Below are 25,724 nucleotides of genomic sequence, written 5' to 3'. Positions count from 1 at the left end.
AGAGATGATTCCATGGCTATTTAACTCCCACCCTGCTTACCTGACATGATCTCTGAGCAACATGGACCCCATGGGTGATCTGGTAAACTCTGAAGGTAAGCTTAAAATAGTTCTTAATCCTCTGTTAATTAGGTTATAATGACCTGAATTGCCTCGCCCGCCACTTGGTGTCGGGTCTGCTTAGCGATGACAGACCTGACATTTGGGAAAGGCGCAAGTTGGCGGGGTGACAGCGGGGTCCTGACCTGTTGTCAATAAAAAAACATTTTCCCACTCAACCTGCCACCAATAGCGCCCACTGGCCCCCCGCAAAATTCCCATTTTTTTTTTTAAATGACATAACTTCCAGGTAAAATGGCCAACTATTAGAAAATGCAACAAAATACATCAGATTTTGCTGAATACAAATATCTTCCAGTATTTCACCATCTGAGAACTGCCTGAAGTTCTCCCAAATCCCACAAAAAAAAATGTCCATTGTGCTTCTTTGCATCTTACCATAAATAGAAAGGGGTGGGGGGGGCGGCAACAATGAAACATATAGATAGAATATTTTAAGATGAATCACATGAACTGCACCATTACAACTGAACATTTTGAATATTAGACAATAGTTATGGTTTTCATAGCAAAGTATGACTTAATAAAAGCTAATAAATAAGCTGCTAAATATATAATTTCTTCAATCACCTTTTTAATTCAAAGTGCAACAAGAAATGATGGTCGTTGTAGTTTAAATAATCAAACATTAAGCTTCTGTATTGAAACACAGATTATGTATTAATAGCAAATCTAAGGTTACTTGTATGGTGAAAATTAAGAGTTCAAATAGCATCCCAAAATTTACAAATCCTGGACCTTAGTTGTTCCCGGGTGCTAAATAGCTAAGCTAGGAACTACCTATGGTGAATCAATTACTTGTCAATCCCTGGCGGACAGGAGAGAATTTAAATTGTGAATGAAATGTTTGCAAAGGTGCTTTCCAGCTTTCTCCTTGTAGACAAAGAAACAAGGATCTTTATTGCAATGGAATTCAAAATCTAACCAGGATTACTTCTAGTGTATACTTCATATCCCTTACTGGTTAGAGCGTCCGTGCACTACTTGCACAACAAGAAAAAACTTCCTGTGTTACCCAGGCCCAAAGAGCAATTTTGCAAGTTATTGTTCCCAGCAATGAGCTTCACACAACTGAAGCTGATATTAGACAGTCAGGGGAAATGGTCAGTGCACATTTGCAGCTCACACAATCTTCTGTTCATTGAAATTAATGGATGTGTGCCCTCATTATGTAAAGCTCTGCACAGGGAGCGTAAACTCAAAATTGACTGCCTTTTTTTGGATTCAGCCTATTTAGCATTTTCCTATGCAAGTTTCAGCTCCCTCTAGTCCAATGATTTTCAAACTTTTCTCCATAGGAAAATCATTCCTAGGGTCCCCCTGTCCTAACTTTCGAAAGACTGTCAGCTTCTCAAAAGGATATCAGTGCTCTCATTAGTAAACAATGCCAAAAATAATATGCCATTAAGTCAGAATATACAGAAACGTGACCACACAACAGAAATTTGAAGACTTTGCAAATTCTTTAAAAGCCAGGGACTCCAGTTTGAAAACCTCTGCTCTAGTCTTTCTCAATATCAAGAAAGTTGAACTATTTTCGAACGTGCTTTAATTGATTCCCCGTACTCCTTTGTAGACCCTTCATTGAGCCTCTTTAGTGGCTGTAGGAAATATTTTAATCCAAAGAGAGCCAGCAGTCTAGCTGAATGTAACATCCAGGTACATTCCTGCTGACACATGCAGTATTCTTTAGTTATCATCAAACTATACTAGGAACCAGTTTCGACTTGTACAATTTTACCTGACTACAATTTATTCTTTTAAACCTTTTGCCATTAGCACATTACAAGAGTTCACCATAGCGCAGTGACTATTTTATGAACGAGAAACGATCATTTGGCACCCACTTATTTGAAATGAATTCATAATTGCAGGCAATATATGAATGTATGAGCTGCATTTGAGTTTGCCAGTGGCTCATTCAATTTAGTGCCAGCAAAGGTTATGACCATATGAAATTGACAGGCGGGAAAAGGCCAACTTGTCCAAAAAGCCTGCTCCACACTAATGATGGCTGCATCATCATGACAGGACAATTCCTATCCCTCCACAGGTAATCTCCTGAGAGAGGCAAAATTACAGAAAACCCCAGGGCCAATAAGGGAAGAAAATACTCTGTAAAATTCCTCTCTAACCCCCTCAGTCAATTGAAACCAATCCAAGAGATCACTTGGACCATTTGTTATCTGTAAAGCTACTTACCTTCTACATGATGCGATCTCTGCCCCAGTCAAGAACTGATCCAGCTCCCTCTTGAAGGCATGCAGAGAGTCAGCAGCCACCACACCAGCCAGAAATTATTCCAAGAGATTCACCACTCTCTAGGAAAAGAACCACCGCCTAACATCCAGTCTATTCCTACCAATGTTCCCTCTAATTTTTCTTTGGCCCACATGGCCTCTTTAATGGGCTGTGCAAGCCATTCAAAATTCTGCACATATGCGGTTTTTCTATTTAAAAGCCAGCTCACCGGCTGTGCAGGACCTTCAGAGTGCTGCACAGCCACACAGCTTAAAGGAAACATTGATTCCTACTCTTGCGTAGTTTAAATACATGTCCCTTGGTCCTACCCAATCTGTTAAACTGGAATAATCTAGTAGACCTACGCATGGAGGCAGAGGGTATGGCTGAGGTGCTAAATGAGTACTTTGTATCAGTCTTCACCAAGAAAGAAGATGCTGCCATAGACATAGTGAAGGAGGAGGTACAGGAGATACTGGGTGGGATAAAAAGTGATAAAGAGGAGGTACTAGAAAGGCTGGCTGTACTTCAAGTAGATAAATCACCAGGACCAGATGGGATGCATCCTAGGATACTGAGGGAAGTGAAGGAAGAAATCACGGAGGTATTGGCCATAATATTCCAATCCTCCTTAGAAATGGGGGTAGTGCCAGAGGACTGGAGAATTGCAAATGTAACACTCCTGTTCAAAAAAGTCTTTATAGATAAATCCTGCAACGACAGGCCAGGCAGCTTAACCTTGGTAGTGGGGAAGCTTTTAGAAACAATAATCAGAGACAAAATTAACAGTCACTTGGACAAGTGTGGATTAATTATGGAAAGTCAGCACGGATTTGTTAAAGGTAAATCATGTTTAACCAACTTGATTGAGTTTGCTGATGAGGTAAGAGAGAGGGTTGATGAGGGCAATGTGGTTGATATGGATTTCCAAAAGGCATTCGACAAAGTGCCACATAATAGGCTTGCCAGCAAAATTGAAGCCCATGGAATAAAAGGGACAATGGCAGCATGGATATGAAATTGGCTAAGTGACAGTAAACAGAGAATATCGATGAACAGTTGTTTTTCGGACTGGAGGAAGATATATACAGTGGTGTTCCCCAGGGGTCGGTTCTAGGACCTGCTTTGCTTGATATCTATTAATGACTTGGATGTGGGTGTACATGGCACAATTTCAAAATTTACAGATGACACAAAACTTAGAAGTATATTGAACAGTGAGGAGGGTAATGATAGACTTCAAGAGGACATAAGACAGGCTGGTGGAATGGGCGGACACGTGGCAGATGAAATTTAACGCAGAAAAGTGCGAAGTGATACATTTTGGTGGAACGAATGAGAGGCAATATAAACTAAAGGGAACAATCCTAAATGGGGGCATGAACAGAGAGACCTGAGGGTATGTGTGCACAAATCGTTGAAGGTGGTAGGGCAGTTTGAGAAAGCAGTTAAAAAAGCTTACAGGATCCTGGGCTTCATGAACAGAGGTATAGAGTACAAAAATGTGGAAATGATGATGAACCTGTATAAAAACACTGGTTCGGCTTCAACTGGAGTTTGGGTCCAATTCTGGGCACTGCATTTTAGGAAGGATGTGAAGGCCTTAGAGAGGGTACAGAAAAGATTTCAGAGAATGATTCCAGGAATGAGGGACTTCAGTTACGTGGATAGACTGGAGAAGCTGGAGTTGTTCTCTTTAGAGCAGAGAAGAGTGAGAGGAGATTTGATAGAAATGTTCAAAATGATGAGGGCTCTGGACAGAGCAGATAGAGAGAAACTGTTCCCATTGGCAGAAGGGTCGAGAACGAGAAGACACAGATTTAAGGTGATTGGCAAAAGAACCAAAGGCGACATGAGGAATAACTTTTTTACGCAGTGAGTGGTTAGGATCTGGAATGCACTGCCTGAAAGGGTGGTGGAGGCTGATTCAATCGTGGCTTTCAAAAGGGAATTGGATAAGTACCTGAAGGAAAAAAAACTGCAGGGCAGAGCAAGGGAGTGGGACTAGCTGAAGTGCTCTTAGAGAGCCGGCACGGGCTCGAGGGGCCGACTGGCCTCCTTCTGTGCTGTAATCATCTATGATTCTATCTATGATTCACAGGTTCTGACAGTGGTGCAGTTTTTTTGCATTTAAACAGCAATGGATAATGTATAAATAAATAATCCAAAACAAAAAAAAACTAATGCCAATTAATGAAATATAAACAAGCAATCTTATCATTACCAAGGCTGCCAGTACACAACATTTATGGGACAATACATGACGGAAAGCACCTGAAAAACTGAATCCAATGCAGTTTAGTTTCTGAAATGATGTGGCAGCATATGCACTACTAAAGCTATGAGGCAAGGAACTTCAATCACTCTTTATTTTTTGAATCCTAGTGCAGATCACATTCTGGATTTCTCCAATTTTCTGTGTGGACCAAAGAGCCTTATAGTTTCAGAATAATGGTTACTACAAGAAACCTCTTAAAATGAGTTTCTACCAACCAAATGTTTAAATGGTGAATTTAGTTTCTTCCCCCCCAACCCCCTCAATAAAATGGAGGATCAGTGTGTGAAGTCACTATATATCATTCCCATTTCATTAAACATTTGTAATGAAGATTTGTTCTATGCAAGAACTACATTGGGAGCCTTGACTTAAATCTTTTATCTACGATTCTTAATCAGGAAAGAAACCACAGCAGTTCAGGTGGCTCTCTAAAGAACAAAGTGCTCTGACCAAGACAAGCACTAAATAGCTGAGGCAGCAATTAAAGGAGCAAAATGCGAGCAATGTAATGAAACTAAAGGCTGCAATGCTAAAGAAAGACCTGCATTTATATAGCGCCTTTCACGACCACCGGATGTCTCAAAGCGCTTTACAGCCAATGAAGTACTTTTGGAGTGTAGTCACTGTTGTAATGTAGGAAGCACAGCAGCCAATTTGCACACAGCAAGCTCTCACAAACAGCAATGAGATAACGACCAGATTATCTGCTTTTGTTATGTTAATTGAAGGATAAATATTGGCCAGGACACCAAGGAAAACTCCCCTGCTCTTCTTCAAAATAGTGCCATGGGATCTTTTACGTCCGTCTGAGCGCGCAGACGGGGCCTCGGTTTAACGTCTCATCCGAAAGACAGCAACTCCAACAGTGCAGCACTCCCTCAGCACTGCACTGGAGTGTCAGCCTAGATTTGTGTGCTCGAGTCCCCGGGCGTGGGACTTCAACCCACAACCTTCTGACTCAGAGGCGAGTGTGCTACCCACTCAGCCACAGCTGACACTAGTTCAACAAGGTAGGGTCATGTGTATTCCTGGCCAGATACAAGACCGTCCCATCCTCTGACGTCGAGCTGCAGTATCGCGGAAGACGCTTGCATCTGCGCACATTCAGAGGCTGAACTCCAAGTCATAGTCAACATTTTCATCGAGGCAGACGAAAGCATAGGCCTTACACTAAACATCCATAAGACAAAGATCCTCCACCAACCTGACCCCGCCACACAGCACTGCCCCCCCAGTCATCAAGATCCACGGCATGGCCCTGGACAACTTTCCATACCTCGGGAGCCTATTATCAGCAAGGGCAGACATCGACGATGAGGTACAACACCATCTCCAGTTTGCCAGCGCAGCCTTCGGCCGCCTGAGGAAGAGAGTGTTCGAAGATCAGGTCCTCAAATCTGGCACCATGCTTATGGTCTACAGGGCTGTAGTGATACCCACCCTCTTGTATGGCTCAGAGACGTGGACCATATACAGTGGTCACCTCAAATCGCTGGTGAAATACCACCAGCGTTGTCTCCGCAAGATCCTGCAAATCCCCTGGGAGGACAGACGCACCAACGTTAGTGACCTCGATCAGGCCAACATCCACAGCATCGAAGCACTGACCAGTCGACCAGCTCCGTTGGGCGGGCCACATCGTCCGCATGCCTGACACAAGGCTCCCAAAGCAAGCGCTCTACTCGGAACTCCTACACGGCAAGTGAGCCCCAGGTGGGCAGAGGGAACGTTTCAAGGACACCCTCAAAGCTTCCTTGATAAAATGCAACATCCCCACCGACACCTGAGAGTCCCTGGCCAAAGACCGCCCTAAGTGGAGGAAGAGCATCCGGGAGGGTGCCAAGCACCTCGAGTCTTGTCGCCGAGAGCATGCAGAAAACAAGCGCAGGCAGCGGAAGGAGCATGCGGCAAACCAGACTCCCCACCTACCTTTTCCTTCAACGACTGTCTGTCCCATCTGTGACAGAGACTATAATTCCCATATTGGACTGTTCAGTCACCTAAGAACTCATTTTTAGAGTGGAAGCAAGTCTTCCTCGATTTCGAGGGACTGCCTATGATGATGATGAATATATAATGGGGTAGAATTTCTGCCTTGAACACAATCAGCAATCTGAACTGAATTTTTTGCTCAAGTTTCCATATCGCCGAATATAAAATCTGCCATGAACTAGTGCAATTGTGCAGCATTTTAGAATGTAATATTTTTAAAGCATTAAAATATATTCCTGGTTATATTAAGTGTGGTAACCTGGTGCAGTTTTATTATTACAGCTAAAAATGGGATTATAACAAAAAATAAGCATTTTTAACCTGTCTGTAAGTAACTATTTTAAATAACTGAAAATGGCTTTAATACAGAACCAATTACATTATATTTGGTGTACAGAAGTCAATTTCTTAGCAAATTTTTAAAAAATAGAAGCTTTTAAAAAGGTGCCCTTGCCTTTTTTTTAAAAAAGCTTAATTTTAAGAGCCTCCTGAAGGCCCACAAACAGGTGCAATTTGTGGAAACTCACCATGGTGATTAATTCAATCAGATTTTAAACTGTTGCAAAAGGTCCCAGAAACTCCATTCGCTTTGGACGTAATTTGCACTTGAAATTCCTCGATCTTTTGTGCTGGTATGGCCAATTTGGGGCGAATTGCACTGCAGCGTAACCTAGCAGAAACTCTACTATAAATAAATAATATACTTTTTTTTGTGATTTAGTCTCACTCACTCAAGGAAAATTTGAGAGTGATTAATAGTCAGTCATTAGTCTGACATCCAGTTAATATAGCATTTTAAACATAAGCTTTCAAATTAAGATATACTATAAGAAACCATGTAGGCAATTTAATATTTTTCTAGCTATTTTAAGACTGAAACAAAATCCTTAAGTTTTAAGACTGATTTTCTTTTTACTAATTTGTTCATTGATTGATATGTCACAGAGGAAATGTGTGTCCTTTCCCCACCCTAAAGTAGGCATTTTCAGCATATTTTAATACTGTTCAGCATATGATTCTTCTTACAACGCTGTAACCATACACTACTTTTTAAGATTAGGAAGGATTCATGTTTTGCTAAAGATTTTTAATGCAAGTTTTATAAGTATCTCTTCTGTAACAGAAAAAAAAAACTTCTAACCTTTTTTAATTTAATTCATATACCATCTGGCAGATCTGAAGATTTAAAACTGAAAATTAATGACTAAAAGTTCTCCAATACTTAGTATAGCAAATATGATATGACACATATCTTGATATGTTTTGTCGGTAGGATGACAGCAACCTACACATGTTATAGTTTTAATCACAAGTTCTAGCTAAGTTCCACTGCCTTATCTCCAGTGATAACAGACAACTATATTAAACAAAAATGGTATAAAGCATGGAATTGCAAGATTGAATCAGTTTTCAGACCAATAAATAAAGTAGTCTTAAAAGGATGCATCTTTTTGGGAAATGCATATTTAGGTCCTCTGCAAATCCCCTGTGCTAATCATCCCATCAGTCAAATCACAAAAAGTTGATAGGTTTGACTGCAGATCCATTAATATACGACAGTAACATACAACTACTGTATTAGAAACCTGGAAAAAGTGAACCCAGACAGCAAGATGAGAGTTTTTCAAATCCCTCTAATTTGTTTAATTGTATCCATTTTCACCACTTCAGTGTTGAGGCTACATTGCTTACTACAGTCTCAAAAGTATTTGAGAATTTGCTGAAAAAAAATCATTTTGCTGAACAATGTTAAAAACCCAGTTAATTATGTGTCTTACAAATGTTGGAACTTCAACAACGCACTTAAACAAGAGTGGGTAATGGACTTTCTGAACACAATCTCAGAATGCTTTCACAGCATTTCTATGCATTTTACAAATTAATCATAAAGCAAGATTCAGTAACTCCCAACTTCACAGGATAATAATTGTATAAATAATTTGGCCTGATACATAGAATTCAGGGCAAACACTTGTAGATAATTTAAACTACTTGATCTTTGTTTGTCACGGATACTTGGAGGTTATTCTTTTTTGCCTTTATATACATTTACTAAAATCATAGTGCTCAAATCAATAATGCTGCTTCCTACTAAAGCACTACCCCTGCTTCTTATATTTATCAATCCTTTTGGAATAGCCAGACAGAACAATTCCTACTCAGATTACTGTATGCCTTCACATCCATAGGGTGTACAGTAAACAAAGAGGTCTGTCTGACTGAATCTTTTTAAAGCCAAAACAGAATTTGCACTAACCTTGCTTACACTACTATCTTTTTTTTAGGTCTTCCCATACTGTTATTGTAAATAAAGTAACAATGTAACAAAGAAGCAGATATTTTTGTGATAATTAGTGTAACTGCTACACAATAAACGCTTACCTTGTTCCAAAGTGCCACAATTTTTATTTCTAAATCTCTGGAGTTAGTGTGACAGTACATTTTGAACATTTCGAATGAAAATGAATTAGTCCTCGGTTGGTTTTTGGATCAGTTTTTGTACGCAAGCTAGAATTCTCACTTGCACAAACTGCCATGCAGCTGTCTTGCTTTTTTCAGACAGCTGACAAACAGCAACTGCACAAGCACAATGACGCAGAACACTAAGCTGCCGTGGAAAGGAGTGGGGCTTGAAAAGTGGGTGGAGCTTTGTGGCTTGCAGTAATGTCCATCTCCAGCTTGGTGAAGAGTCAGAGAACTGCCTAACAAGCACACAGGGCCCCAACTGTGCTATTCCAGAAATGCTGACTGTGTCTCTACCATGTCCGCTAACAGCAGTTTGTTGAAGCATTATACACTGCAATCCACTTGGATACTGTAAAAACATTACTGAAATAAAAGCGCCTCAGTCAAAGCTACAGGACATTTAAAAACTTATTTCACAACTGGCTCCCATTTAGGAGATTTCTATTTTTGTATTAAGAATGAGGACTTTAAAAACAGAGTTTCACCAGATCAAATCCTAAATATATATATTTTTAAAATCAGAGTATTACAAAGAATTAAGGTAAATGCTCTTTTATTTGTTGCTGTCCGTTTCAGTAATTCATCTTGTTTCATTAAACAGTCAATGCTTTTTACATTGATTAGGGTACTACGTTGAAGGAGCTATTCGAACCAAACAAGTGAGCTGAATCAACATGCATAGTCAGAAACAGGAATGATTCAACATCAACTATATATATTAGTTGAAAATGAATTGATGTATGCATAATTGCAGTCAGTCAGGCTCAGTAACCCTTCCAAGCCAGTACCCTTACTTAAATCATCAACACCTGCAGCTTATGCAAAAATATATATTTAAAACAATACACAAAAAAAATGGATAAAACAAAAGGGTGTTAACACATTTCTTTGTAGCTGTATATAGACATCCTGATGAAACTACCCTTCTAAATACATTTAAAAGACACATGCACTCACCTAGAAACTAGTCCATATTTTTGTCAGCCACATGGAAGCTGTTTGAACAGATAATGGCATCTTTCCATTTCAGTAAATTTGTTTTTAAAGGGATTATGATTAAATTCACACTGCTGAAAACATTTTAATGCAATTAGTATGGACTGGGAGGAATTTTTTACTTCACCACCTGAGGTGGTAACTTGGTAGAGCGGATCGCCGGTCATTGTAAAGCGTTCCATTGATTTCCAGTTACCTCCTTAGTGGTAAAGTTGAAAACTACCACCACTGTCAAATATATATTAAGAAACTGACTATTCAATTTTAAATAATTCATTTTAATTATATATTTTTCAAAATAGATATTGGCCCTGAAATTAGTGTCTTTGATAGCATATGCTCAGTGTATGCAGTCATAATCCTTCTGAAAGGCCCCGCAACTTCCGGGCTTCCGCATGCGCACGAAAACCCAGAACTTGCGATCTGTTAGGGTATGCCTTGATAGATCTACTGAATCAAAAGTAAAATCAGTTTCGCTGGCACCGCATTGAGCAAATAGCCCAACAATTTCCCACAAAACTTTTATGGCTGGTTAAAGCAGGTGTCGGGCCTGCTTTCATCAACGTAGGGTTATTATAAATCTTAAATTAAACATAAAAAATAAAAAATGATGCGCAAACACTTAAAATTAGTTTATGCAAATATTGGCCCAGATTAAAATGTTTAAATTTTTTTTTTAACATGACATTTTTATTGTATTTGGTATAATGAAGGGACTTATAACTAAATTTGAAAATCAGAACATTTATATTTATTAGAATTGTGTAAATTGTTTACTTATTTGAGGATTCCATTGCAAGTCATTAGGGGATTCGGTTTGGAAATGACTGCAATGAAAAATCCTCCATTGTCATTGGAGGACCGGGCCCAGGTGATCTCAGGGACTCTTCCGAACCGCCTACAACAGTGGGATCGGTGAGTCTTTACGCAGGCATATGCCTAGAGGCCAGAGACCCAAACTCTCTTCAGCCTGGGAGCCTGGAGGCAAGTTCAGAAATGTTTCACGGGTCGGAAGCATACTCTGGAGGTACGCCTCCGTCCGCAATTTCAGGGCCAATGTTTACACTTACTAGAATACATAAAAGATAATATATTTTGCTATAAGTTCTTAACTAAGGAAATAGTACAATACATTTACTAAAAATGTGTCTGCTATTGTATTAATAACAAGGATTCCACTTATATGAAGAGTTACTATACCAGTACCCGCTTAGACAGCACTGAAATTATACAATCCAGTTGGGGTCTGGGTTTGATTCCAGCTCTCTGCTGAGTTAGACAATCTGCACTCGGATGGCAATGGAGATGCCACAATTGGCCTTAGTATCCCTGAAATTGGAAGAGTTAAAAAAAAAGGCAGCGCTGTTTCCTTCAATGCTATCCAGTGACCCTTGCTGGATGTGCAGGTGTGTGAATGCCAAGTGAAAACTGGTTCAGACTCCACTGTAGTGGTCTCCACAGCTCAAAAGATATTGCGTGTCAGCAAGATATTCAACCATAGGCCCGACTCAGTCTTCACTAAAAGTTCACACAGGTGAACTTTTCAGCAGATGTCACTAAACAACAATCCAGAGCTGGAATCCTAGTCTTCTCCAATCCCCCACCCTATCTTGCTCTCTCTCGCTATCCCTCCATATCACACAAGACTCAGTGAGATACTTGTTCATTGAGACTGGGCATGCAAATTGTGCCATATTCCTTGCATCACATGATCAGACTTGGTCTTCTTGATTAGGCTCTTGACTAGGCCCTTGGCCCTTCACTGATCTAACAATCATCTGCACTGTGCCTCACATTGTTACAGTTGAAGCGCCTTAGATCCCTGGCATCATCCTTTGGGGTCCTATTCTGTACAGCAATGTGTGACTCTCAAGACTGCTGAGTGGATTTCACCCATTCGCCATCCTCACACTCCCCCCTCCCCCGCCCCCCCCCAGAACAAGTATGACAACACCCATGCCCCCACCGGATCGATCAGAGAGCAACAGATAGGTTTGATCAAACAGCACTTCGAAGGCTGGAGGCACCCTTCTATATCAGCTGGAATCATTGTCATCCACTGCATGATTCACAGCCTGGCTATTGACCGAGCCAAGAATCTGGAGAAGTTGAAGGGTGGGTAGAAACTTAACAACTGAAAGAGAATAAGGTGGCCCCACCAGCAGGCCCCGTGAGTTGCTAGGCCTATTCGCCAAACATTAATTAATCAGACTTTCTCTTAAAATACCGTAGCATATTACCACACCACCACATTCCTCCCACCATCATCTCTAATGTATGAAATTCTGCAACAGTAACTACAGCCCTTGAACAAAAACACTCTGGTCAGCTCCCTGCCCACAACGACATTTAAAGCTACTGAATAAAGGAAAGGAGCTCCTTGCACAAAAAGACCATGTGCAAAATCTTTATTCTTCCACATCTAAATAAGTGTCCCTGAAACTAGTGTTTGCTGCAATGACTTCCCTTCCTATCAATGGATGAGTGTTGTGCTTTCTTAACTAATCTACTGCTTCTTCTTTTGTTTTCCTCACAGACTATGACTGCTTTCTTTATGATATGCTTTGGGCTGGGCCCCGAGAAACATAGCTAGCTTCCCAGCATGCAACAGTTGTAGCCATTTTAAGATGAACCTTTTTCAAAAAACAAATAGTTTTTTTATTTACATAAAAATAGAGAAGACCTATAAACCAGGAACAAAAATACAACATTTTTGTCACAATATGGTTTTGATTCGGGATTGACATTACAAGTGGGATAATTCACTTTTACAATGCTCAATGGTACTAAAATCATTATTTGAAACTCAGAACCTACTTACACCACAAGTTTAGCATTACTGTGAATAGTTTTCTACTTTACAGCAATGTTAAAGTTGCAGTACAACTCTGGCCCAACCAGACAATGGAGAGGAGCACAAGACCCTTAGAAGAGGTAGTCTCTCATAAATTTACTACCAATGCTCCTTAAAAGGGTTTTTGTGAAAATTAATTAGTACAGAATAAATTATGTGCAAATTCCTGAGCATTTCAGTAGATTAAGGGGCTCATTATCTATCAGATACATAAAAATTGCAAAATGGATAGCAACATTTCATTGCATAATGCATTGAAAACTTCTCAGGTTTTATGGAAAACTCCAATAAAGAACTTGCATTTATATGGCACCTTACTTCCTATTGTCATATTTTTGTCACACTTTTGCATCAGCTTTTTCCATTTGTAATGGAAACTGCCTATGTAAACTTGTCACAATATAATTGCACTCTCTCACCAGTAGTAACACTATAATGCTTCTGTTTTGCACGTCCCACGTCCTCAGCCTGTACTGCAGAGAATCTCTTATGCTCCAACCAACTCTACTTCTCTGCTCCCAGATTGCTGCAAGTTTTACTCTTTAACTATAAACAATATATAATATCAAAGTATTCTATAAAAGTAAGGACTGAATGTATTAGAAAGAAACAACTGTCACTGTAACAAATTAAAATGAGGTATAAATTACTGCTATGTGCCTTGGCCCAATTATTACCAACCTTCCAACCCACGTTACCTGATTACACTTGGTCTTAACTCCCCATGTGTAACGCCATGTACTTACTCCCAATAATGTTAAATCTGCAGATCTTTTCCTACCTCATCAATTATTCTTCAGTTACTTAATGATCTGACTAGACCATGTTAGCGTGCAGCTGACAATGCACAGTATATATGTGCAGTGGCATGCATAAAATAGTAAAATTAGACTTTAAATTGATGGTGCTAAAAGCTTTGCAGATGTTCAAAAATACATCAATGTTGAAAGATGATTTAATTATATCACATAAAATGTATGTCTCATCAGAAAGTGTATATGTTCAAAATGTGATGAAGGGCGATACAGGTGTGCCATTAATTGACAATTGACATGCTTATTAGCTTAACTGCTTTTGGTACCCAGTTACAATTCTGTCACATGTAAAGGATCAATTAACAAATACAAATGCAAATACATCGAAGTTTGCTCAGTATCAAACCATGTAGAAGAAAGTTCTCGAATAGGTTTACAACTGCATCAGACTTCTTCAGTCCTACATTATAAAAATATAAAGCTCACCAGGTTGATTTTCTTATCAACTATATATTTACAAAGCCAAGGATTATCAATCTGTGAACCAAACAATTATTTTGTCTAGAGGTACTGCTGGAACACAGGAACATCCCAAGAATCTATCCATACATGCAATATCAACATGTATCTTTTTTTTTACCAATTTTCTCATCTTCCCTCCTCTCTTGAAGCGCTTCTTCAACAGCACCTCTCAAACCCACAACCTCTACCACCTAGAAGGACAAGGGCAGCAGGCACATGGGAATACACCCATCTCCATCTCCAAGTTCCCCTCCAAGTCACACGCCATCCTAACTTGGAAATATATCGCAGTTCCTTCATCGTCGCTGGGTCAAAATCCTGGAACATTCTCCCTAACCGCACTGTGCGAGTGCCTTCACCTCACAGACTACAGTGGCTCAAGCAGATCGTTCACCACCACCTTCTCAAGGGCAATTAGAGATGTACAATAAATGCCGGCCTTGCCAACGACTCCCACATTCCATGAACGAATATAAAAAAGGAAATCTGATCTTGTAATTCCATATACATCAGATGGCCTTTGCTCTTATGGCCATTATTGAGAGAGTCTCAAATGCAAGTTGTGTCCAGCTATTTTATCATGAGAGTATCAGAGCCAAGTCTGATCCCGTCATCGCCAGCCATCCGCTCAGCACAAGTGCAGACAAACACACAAACACAAACCCACACACATACCTTCAGAAAGGATCCTATGATTGTGATCAGCAGCAGGAACTCTGGACAACTTTTCTCACCTTAACCCAGAGTAAAGAAGTCAATTCTAACATTCATAGAATCATAGAAATTTACAGCACGGAAGGAGGCCATTTTGGCTCATCATGTCTGCGCTGGCCAACAAAGAGCTATCCAGCCTAATCCCACTTTCCAGCTGTTGGTCCATAGCCTTGTAGGTTACAGCACTTCAAGTGCATATCCAAGTACGTTTTAAATGTGGTGAGGGTTTCTGCCTCTACCACCCTTTCAGGCAGACCCCCATCACCCTCTGGGTGAAGAAATTTCCCCTCAAATCCCCTCTAAACCTCTTGCCAATTACTTTAAATCTATGCCCTGGTTGTTGACCTCTCTGCTAAGGGAAATAGGTCCGTCCTATCCACTCTATCCAGGCCCCTCATAATTTTATACACCACAATAAGGTCTCCCTCAGCCTCCGAGGTTCCAAAGAAACTAAACTCAGCCTATCCAGTCATTCCTCATAGCTAAAATCCTTGTGAATCTCCTCTGTACCCTCTCTAATGCAATCACATCTTTCCTGTAATGTGATGACCAGGACTGCACGCAGCTGTGGCCTAACTAGTGTTTTATACAGTTCAAGCATAACCTCCCTGCTCTTGTATTCTATGCCTCAGCTAATAAAGGCAAGTATTCCGTATGTCTTTTTAACCACCTGGCCTGTTACCTTCAGGGATCCGTGGATATTCACTCCAAGGTCCCTTTGTTCCTCTACATTTCTCAATGTCCTACCATTTAATGTGTATTCCCTTGCCTTGTTAGCCCTTCCCAAATGCATAACCCAACACTTCTCCGGATTGAATACCATTTACCACTGTTTTGCCCACCTGACCAGTTCATTGATATCTTCCTGCAATCTATAGCTTTCTTCTTCATGATCAACCACACAGCCAATTTTTGTATCATCTGCAAATTTCTTAATCATAACCCCTACATTCAAGTCTAAATCATTTGTACCACAAAAAGCAAGGGACCTAGTACTGAGCCCTGCAGAACCACACTGGAAACAGCCTTCCAGTCACAAAAACAACCATCAACCATTACCTTTTGCTTCCTGCCTTTGAGCCAATTTTGGATCCAACTTGCCACTTTGCCTTGGGTCCCATGGGACCTTACCAAAAGCCTTGCTAAAATCCCACCACTACCTCAGTAATTCAATAGAGACCTCTGATTGAACTTAGTCTCCGTAGATCAATTATTGCTGACTAAACTCGCTGAGCCATCAGGAAGGACTTAAAGCATCATTGCTCTTGTAAAATTGTTTCTAATTTGCTCTATTTATAACGCCACATAAACTCCACAGCATGAAAGTCACATTTGTTTGTGTTGCTTTGCAAGGTACACATCAAAAACATTAAGCCTTTCAAAAGCCAAAAGATTTCCCATTCCAAAAGAATAACAATCCCTCCCCTTTTAAAGAAAAAAAAAGTGGTTGTCCTGTTGGTGTAGCTCTCAAAACAATAGAAAGTGCACATAGCCACACCTCACCAGGCAGCATAGTGAAAATCTCCAGCATGGATAAGAACATAAGAAATTAGGAGCAGGAGTAGGCCTTTTGGCCCCTCAAGCCTGCTCCACCATTCAATAAAGATCATGGCTGATCTGATCATGGACTCCGCTCCACTTCCCTGCCCGCTCCCCATAACCCTTTATTCCTTTATCGCTCAAAAAATGTCTATCTCCGCCTTAAATATATTCAATGACTCAACCTCCACAGCTCTCTGGGGCATAGAATTCCATAGATTTACAACCCTAAGAAAATTTTCCTCATCTCAGTTTTAAATGGGCGGCCCCTAATTCTAAGACTATGTCCCCTAGTTTTAGTTTCCCCTATGAGTGGAAATATCTTCTTTACATCCACCTTGTCGAGCCCCCTCATTATCTTATATGTTTCGATAAGATCACCTCTTATTCTTCTGAACTCCAATAAGTATAGGCCCAACCAGGCAACCTATCTTCATAAGTCAACCCCCTCATCTCCAGAATCAACTGAGTTCACCTTCGCTGAACAGCCTCTGTTATGTATATAAACATTACCAATGTGTAAGACTTGTCACAAGGGGGAGCACCTGTGGGAGACCCAAGGGTCACCTGCACACCCTGGGCAAGCAGGTATAAAAGGCAATCTACCATGCTGCTTCCTCACTCTGGAGTTACATTAAAGAGACCAAGGTCACAACAGTTTGAGCTTACAATAGACAGTCTTGTGGAATTATTCTGAACATAACAATTGGCGACGAGTAACAAATCACGAACTTTCACGCGGTATGGCTGCCATTGGTATTCTTGAGAGATTTGTTGAGGGTGATGATTGGAAAGCCTTCATTGAGCATCTTGACCAGTACTTCGTGGCCAACGACCTGGATAAGGGAGAAACCGCAGTCAAGTGCAGGGCGATTCTCCTCATCGTTTGCAAGTCCACGATATCTGGACTCATCAAAAATCTGCTAGCACCGACGAAACCAACGGAGAAGACATATGAAGAGTTGTGCACGCTGGTTCGGGAACACCTCAAGCCGAAGAAGAGCATCTTGATGGCCAGGTATCGCTTTTATACGCACCATCGCTCCGATGGGCCAGGACGTGGCGAGCTATGTCACCGACCTAAGACGCCTTGCAGGACCATGTGTATTTGCTGGATTTTTGGGGGAAGTGTTGTGGGACTTTTCGTGCTTAAAATCATCCATGAGGTCATTCTTCGCAAACTGCTGTCTGCCAAATCCCTAGATCTGAGCAAGGCCATCACGATAGCCCAGGCTTTCGTGTCCACGAACGATAACACTAAATAGATATCATTGCAGCATCGAAGCTCACCGGCAAGTACTGCGCATAAAATAATGCCTTCAGCAGGCAGAACTGTACATGGCAGGGCCTACACGCCCGCAGAGGCCAGACCTAGGATGACTCCAAGTCCGCCATGGGGTGTAAATGTGAATCAATTAACACCATGTTGGCGTTGCGGGGGTAATCATCGAGCCCATCAATGTCGATTCAAGCACTACGTGTGCAAGGGCTGTGGAACAAAGGGGCACCTCCAGCGAATGTGCAGACGTGCTGCGACTCACCACGTGGCAGAGTCAGCAGAAGATGACCGATCCGGCGCGGACTCAACCCAAGGCCGAAGAGGAAGCGTATGAGGTACACATCTTCACCACCAAAAGCCCTCCGATAATGTTAAAAGTCTAATTAAACAGCATTCCAGTTTCCATGGAATTGGACACTGAGGTGAGTCAGTCAATTATGAGCCAGAAGGCTTTTGAGAAACTGTGGGGCAACAAGGAACAAAGGCCAAAACTAAGCCCGATCCACACCTAGCTGTGCACTTACACCAAAGAGCTCATACCAGTCATTGGCAGTGCGGCAGTAAAGGTATCGTACATTGGAGCTATGCATGATTTACCACTATGGATTGTACCAGGCGATGGGCCAATACGGTTCGGCAGAAGCTGGCTAGGAAAGATCCGATGGAATTGGGACGACATCAAAGCACTGTCTTCGGTGGTTGACGCCTCGTGCGCCCAAGTGCTAAACAAATTCCCGTCATTATTCGAGCCAGGCATCGGCAACTTCACAGGCGCCAAAGTGCAGATCTATCTCGTCCCTGATGCACGACCCATTCATCACAAGGCCCGAGCGGTCCCATACATGATGCGAGAGAAAGTCGAGATCGAGCTGGACAGACTTCAACGAGAGGGCTCATATCGCCAGTGGAGTTCAACGAGTGGGCCAGTCCAATTATCCCAGTGTTGAAAAGCGATGGGACGGTCACAATCTGCGGGGACTACAAGGTAACGATCAACCGAGTCTCGTTACAGGACCAGTACCCACTACCCAAAGCGGATAACCTGTTCGCAACACTAGCAGGGGGGACGTCGTTAACCAAGCTAGATCTAACCTCTGCTTACATGACACAGGCGCTGGCTGAATCTTCGAAAAAATTGACATGCATCGACACGCACAAAGGACTCTTCATATACCACAGATGCCCCTTTGGGATTCGCTTGGCTGCGGCCATCTTCCAAAGGAACATGGAGAGTCTGCTGAAATCGGTTCCGCGCACCGTGGTGTTTCAAAACGACATCCTGATCACTGACCGCAACACCACTGAACACTTGCACAACCTGGAAGAGATTCTAAAGTGACTGGACAGAGTGGGACTCAGGCTGAAACGCTCCAAGTGTGTTTTCCTGGTGCCAGAGGTCGAATTTCTGGGGAGAAAGATTGCGGCGGACGACTCCAAGACGGAGGCCATCAAGAATGCACCTAGACCACAGAATGTGATAGAGCTGCGTTCGTTCCTGGGACTCCTCAACTATTTTGGTAACTTTCTACCGGGTTGAGCACTTTGCTGGAACCATTGCATTTATTGCTACGCAAGGGTGACGGCTGGGTTTGGGATAAATCTCAAGAGACAGTCTTTAACAAGACCAGAAACCTGCTATGTTCTAACAAGCTACTTGTATTGTATGACACATGTAAACGTTTAGTACTAGCTTGTGATGCATCTTCGTACAGGATCGGTTGTGTGTTACAGCAAGCCAATGTGTCAGGCGAACTGCAACCGGTTGCATATGCGTCCAGAAGCTTATCTAAGGCTGAAAGAGCCTACTGTATGGTTGAGAAAGAAGCATTAGCATGCGTATTTGGGGTTAAGAAAATGCACCAATATCTATTTGGACTCCGGTTCGAACTCGAAACCGACCATAAGCCGCTCATTTCACATTTCTCAGAAAGCAAAGGTATTAACACCAATGCTTCGTCCCGCATCCAAAGACGGGCACTAACGTTATCTGTGTATGATTATGTAATCCCCCACAGACCAGGCACGGAGAACTGTGCGGATGCCCTCAGTTGGCTACCATTGCCCACCACCGGGGTGGAAATGGTGCAACCCGCAGACTTGCTTCTTGTAATGGATGCTTTTGAGAGCGAGGGGTCACCCGTCACGGCTCGCCAGATCAGGACCTGGACTAGCCAGGACCCTGTGCTATCACTAGTAAAAAGCTGGGTCCTCAATGGAGCTGGTCGGCGGTTCCCGGAGAAATGCAAGACGAAATTAAGCCGTTGCACCGACGCAAGGATGAAATGTCCATCCATTCGGACTGTCTCCTATGGGGGAATCGTGTAGTTTTGCCAAAAAAGGCAGGGAAACGTTTATACGCGACCTTCACAGTACCCACCCAGGCAGAATCATGATGAAGGCTATGGCCCGGCATTGACTCGGAATTGGAGTCATGCGTACACCAATGTAACACTTGCTCACAGTTGAGCAATGCACCAAGGGAGGCCCCACTCAGGGGTCATGGCCCTCCAAACCGTGGTCATGGGTCCATGTAGATTTCACTGGCCCCTTTATAGGAAAGATTTTCCTAGTAGCAGTGGACGCTTACTCTAAATGGATTGAATGTATAATAATGTTGTCATGTACGTCCACTGCCACCATTGAAAGCCTCCGGACCATGTTCGCCACTCATGGTTTGCCCGATGTCTTTGTTAGTGACAATGGACCATGTTTCACCAGCTCAGAATTCAACGAGTTCATGACCCGCAATGGCATCAAGCATGTCAGGTCTGCGCCGTTTAAGCCCGCATCCAATGGTCAAGCAGAACGGGCAGTCCAAACCATCAAGCAGAGCTTGAAACGCATGACGGACGGTTCCATGAAGACCCAGTTATCTCGGATTCTGTTCAGCTACCGCAGGCGACCCTGTAGTGTATGTAGGCACCTTTAGTAATGACTCCACGAGGCAGGGTATGATACTTAAATTGTGTGGACCTATAGTCCTTTATTTGCAGCCCCTGAGTAACGATAACACACTGAGTTCCTTTTTATACTGGGTTACCTGCAGGTTTATACAGGTATCCCTTAGGTCTCCAGCAGCAGCACCCTCTGGTGTACAGGCAAGGTGTGTACAGTGTAAGGGTGCATTTAGTGTTGCACAACAGTGTTACAGACGTCACATAGTAAACAGGCGTGCAAACACAACAAACCCCATTCAATTACCGGGGTTCCCCCTGCAGAATTGCTAATGGAGATCACTCAAAACCAGGCTCTCCTTAATCCACCCGGATCTCAATGATCATGTAGAAACCCAGCGTCACCGGCGTAACGTGTACCAGGATCGCGCGGCTGTATCGCGTGACATTGAGGTAAATGACCCTGTGCGTGTTCTTATTGTGGTCATGGTCCCAAATGGGTTGCTAGCACTGTGTCAGCCAAGGAGGGGAATAGAGTGTTTGTTGTCAAACTTTTGAATGGACAAACGTGCAGAAAGCACTTGGATCAGACCAAACTGCGATTCACCGACAACCAAGAACAGTTTGAACAGGACATTACCATCAATGATCCACCCACACACACACAACCAGCAATCGACCTCGCAGTTAACCACGAGGATGAACCCACCATGCCTGACAGTCCGATCAGACCAGCCACACCGCAGTGCAGCAATGATCCGACCGACTCACCCATGCCAGGACTTCAACTCAGGCGATCAACCCGGGAACGCAGAGCTCCGGATCGCCTTAACATGTAAATAACTTGTATCTAAGACCTTTTGGGGGGGGGGGGGGGGGAATTATGTTATGTATGTAAACTTTACCAATGTGTAAGACTTGCCACAAGGGGACGCACTTGTGGGAGACCCAAGGGTTACCTGCACACCTTGGGCAAGCAGGTATAAAAGGCAGTCTACCATGCTGCTCCCTCACTCTGGAGTTACATTAAAAGAGACCAAGGTCACAACAGTTTGAGCTTACAATAATTAACAGTCTTGTGGAGTTATTCTGAACATAACAGCCTCCAATGCAAGTATATCCTTCCTTAAATACGGAGACCAAAACTGTACGCAATACTCCCAAGTGTGGCCTCATCAATACAGTTGTAGCAGGACTTCTCTACTTTTATATTCTATCCCCCTTGCAATAAAGGCCAACATTCAATTTGCCTTCCTGATTACTTACTGTACCTGCATACTAACATTTTGTGTTTCATGCACAAGGACAACCAGTTCACTCTGCACTGCAGCACTTTGCAATTTTTCTCAATTTTAAAATGATAATTTGCTTTTCTTTTATTTCTGCCAAAGTGGATAACCTCACATTTTCCCACATTATATTCCATCTGCCATTCGAAATAAAGTAAATGAGTTGACGGCACAAATCATTACAAATGGGTATGATTTGGTGGCCATTACAGAAATGTGGTTGCAGGGTGGCCAAGACTGGGAATTAAACATACAGGGGTATCTGACGATTCGGAAAGATAGACAAGAAGGGAAAGGAGGTGGGGTAGCTCTGTTAATAAAGGATGATATCAGGGCAGTTGTGAGAGACGATATTGGCTCTAATGAACAAAATGTTGAATCATTGTGGGTGGAGATTAGAGATAGTAAGGGGAAAAAGTCACTGGTGGGCGTAGTTTATAGGCCCCCAAATAATAACTTCACGGTGGGGCGGGCAATAATCAAGGGAATAATGGAGGCATGTGAAAAAGGAAAGGCAGTAATCATGGGGGATTTTAACCTACATATCGATTGGTCAAATCAAATCGCACGGGGTAGCCTGGAGGAGGAATTCATAGCATGCATACGGGATTGTTTCTTAGAACAGTATGTTACAGAACCTACAAGGGAGCAAGCTATCTTAGATCTGGTCCTCTGTAATGAGACAGGAATAATAAACAATCTCCTAGTAAAAGATCCTCTCAGAATGAATGATCACAGTTTGGTTGAATTTGTAATACAGATTGAGGGTGAGGAAATAGTGTCTCAAACGAGCATACTATGCTTAAACAAAGGGGACTACAGTGGGATGAGGGCAGAGTTGGCTAAAGTAGACTGGAAACACAGACAAAATGGTGGCACAATTGAGGAACAGTGGAGGACTTTTAAGGAACTCTTTCATAGTGCGCAACAAAAATATATTCCAGTGAAAAAGAAGGGCGGTAAGAGAAGGGATAACCAGCCGTGGATAACCAGGGAAATTAAGGAGAGTATCAAATTAAAAACCAATGCTTTTCAGGTGGCAAGGTTAGTGGGACAATAGAAGATTGGGAAAATTTTAAACGACAGCAAAGAATGACTAAGAAAGCAATAAAGAAAGGAAAGATAGATTACGAAGGTAAACTTGCGCAAAACATAAAAACAGATAGTAAAAGCTTTTACAGATATATAAAACGGAAAAGAGTGACTAAAGTAAATGTTGGTCCCTTAGAAGATGAGAAGAGGGATTTAATAGTGGGAAATGTGGAAATGGCTGAGACATTAAACAATTATTTTTCTTCTGTCTTCACAGTGGAAGACACAGAAACCATGCCAGAAATTGCTGGTCACAGGAATGTGGGAAGGGAGGACCTGGAGACAATCACTATCACTAGGGGGGGTAGTGCTGGACAGGCTAATGGGACTCAAGGTAGACAAGTCCCCTGGTCCTGATGAAATGCATTCCAGGGTATTAAAAGAGATGGCAGAAGTTATAGCAGATGCATTCATTATAATCTACCAAAATTCTCTGGACTCTGGGGAGGTACCAGCGGATTGGAAAGCAGCTAATGTAACGCTTCTGTTTAAAAAAAGGGCAGACAAAAGGCAGGTAACTATAGGCCGGTTAGTTTAACATCTGTAGTGGGGAAAATGCTTGAAACTATCATTAAGGAAGAAGTAGCGGGACATCTAGATAAAAATAGTGCAATCAAGCAGACGCAGCATGGATTCATGAAGGGGAAATCATGTTTAACTAATTTACTGGAATTCTTTGAGGATATAACAAGCATGGTGGATAGAGGTGTACCGATGGATGTGGTGTATTTAGATTTCCAAAAGGCATTCGATAAGGTGCCACACAAAAGGTTACTGCAGAAGATAGAGGTACGCGAAGTCAGAGGAAATGTATTAGCATGGATAGAGAATTGGCTGGCCAACAGAAAGCAGAGAGTCGGGATAAATGGGTTCTTTTCGGGTTGGAAATCGGTGGTTAGTGGTGTGCCACAGGGATCGGTGCTGGGACCACAACTGTTTACAATATACATAGATGACATGGAAGAGGGGACAGAGTGTAGTGTTACAAAATTTGCAGATGACACAAAGATTACTGGGAAAGCAGGTTGTGTAGAGGACACAGAGAGGCTGCAAAGAGATTTAGATAGGTTAAGCGAATGGGCTAAGGTTTGGCAGATGGAATACAATGTCGGAAAGTGTGAGATCATCCACCTTGGGAAAAAGGGAATACTATTTGAATGGGGAGAAATTACAACATGCTGCGGTGCAGAGGGACCTGGGGGTCCTTGTGCATGAATCCCAAAAAGTTAGTTTGCAGGTGCAGCAGGTAATCAGGAAGGCGAATGGAATGTTGGCCTTCATTGTGAGAGGGATGGGGTACAAAAGCAGGGAGGTCCTTCTGCAACTGTATAGGGTATTGGTGAGGCCGCACTTGGAGTACTGCGTGCAGTTTTGGTCGCCTTACTTAAGGAAGGATATACTGGCTTTGGAGGGGGTACAGAGACGATTCACTAGGATGATTCCGAAGATGAGGGGGTTACCTTATGATGATAGATTGAGTAGACTGGGTCTTTACTCGTTGGAGTTCAGAAGGATGAGGGGTGATCTTATAGAAACATTTAAAATAATGAAAGGGATAGACAAGATAGAGGCAGAGAGGTTGTTTCTACTGGTCGGGGAGACTAGAACTAGGGGGCACAGCCTCAAAATACGGGGGAGCCAATTTAAAACCGAGTTGAGAAGGAATTTCTTCTCCCAGAGGGTTGTGAATCTGTGGAATTCTCTGCCCAGGGAAGCAGTTGAGGCTAGCTCATTGAATGTATTCAAATCACAGATAGATAGATTTTTAACCAATAAGGGAATTAAAGGTTATGGTGAGCGGGCGGGTAAGTGGAGCTGAGTCCACGGCCAGATCAGCCATGATCTTGTTGAATGGCGGAGCAGGCTCGAGGGGCTAGATGGCCTACTCCTGTTCCTAATTCTTATGTTCTTATGTTCTTATGCCAAATTTTTGCCCACTCACTGAGCCGGTCTATATCCCTTTGCAGATTTTGTGTGTCCTCCTCACAACTTGCTTTCCCACCCATCTTTGTATCATCAGCAAACTTGGCTACATTACACTTGGTCCCTTCATCCAAGTCATTAATATAGATTGTAAATAATTGAGGAACCAGCACTGATCCCTGCGGCACCCCACTAGTCACTGTTTGCCAACGGGAAAATTACCCATTTATCCCGATTCTCTGTTTTCTGTTAGTTGGCCAATCCTCTATCCATGCTAATATATTAGCCTCAACCCCGTGAGCTTTTATCTTGTGCAGTAACCTCTTATGTGGCACTTTATCAAATGCCTTCTGGAAATCCAAATACACCATATCCACTGGTTTCCCCCTTATCCACCCTGCTCATTACATCCTGAAAGAACTCCAGCAAATTTGTCAAGCATGATTTCTCTTTCATAAAACCATGCTGACTCTGCTTGATTGAATCATGCTTTTCCAAATGTCTGGCTACTGCTTCCTTAATAATGGACTCCAGCATTTTCCCAATGACAGATGTTAGGCTAACTGGTCTATAGTTTCCTGCTTTTTGTCTGCCTCCTTTTTTTGAATAGGGGAATTACATTTGCGGTTTTCCAATCCGCTGGGACCGCCCCAGAATCCAGGGAATTTAGGTAGATTACAAACAATACATCCACTATCTCTGCAACCATTTCTCTTAAGACCCTAGGATGTAAGCCATCATGTCCAGGGGACTTTTCCGCCTTTAGTCCC

General features: G+C 42.3%; 1 protein-coding gene across 2 annotated transcripts in view; it reads right to left on the bottom strand.

Moving 5' to 3' along the window:
• The window catches only part of LOC139263341 (SERTA domain-containing protein 2-like), a 68,931-nt gene that overhangs the window by 14,386 nt on the left and 28,821 nt on the right, over window positions 1-25,724 (bottom strand). The window contains exon 1 of one of the 2 annotated variants that reach the window (XM_070879249.1): window positions 9,014-9,125. The exons of the other annotated variant lie outside the window; for it this stretch is intronic. The gene's annotated coding sequence lies outside the window, so the exon portion shown is untranslated. Of the gene's footprint in view, window positions 1-9,013; window positions 9,126-25,724 lie in introns of those variants that run through there. 2 annotated transcript variants of the gene reach the window in all.

The sequence above is a fragment of the Pristiophorus japonicus genome, chromosome 4, assembly GCF_044704955.1.
Source record: "Pristiophorus japonicus isolate sPriJap1 chromosome 4, sPriJap1.hap1, whole genome shotgun sequence".
Classification (NCBI taxonomy): Eukaryota; Metazoa; Chordata; class Chondrichthyes; family Pristiophoridae; genus Pristiophorus; species Pristiophorus japonicus.
The sequence above is the reverse complement of the archived record's forward strand: the minus strand, read 5'-3'. Positions and strand labels throughout refer to the sequence as shown.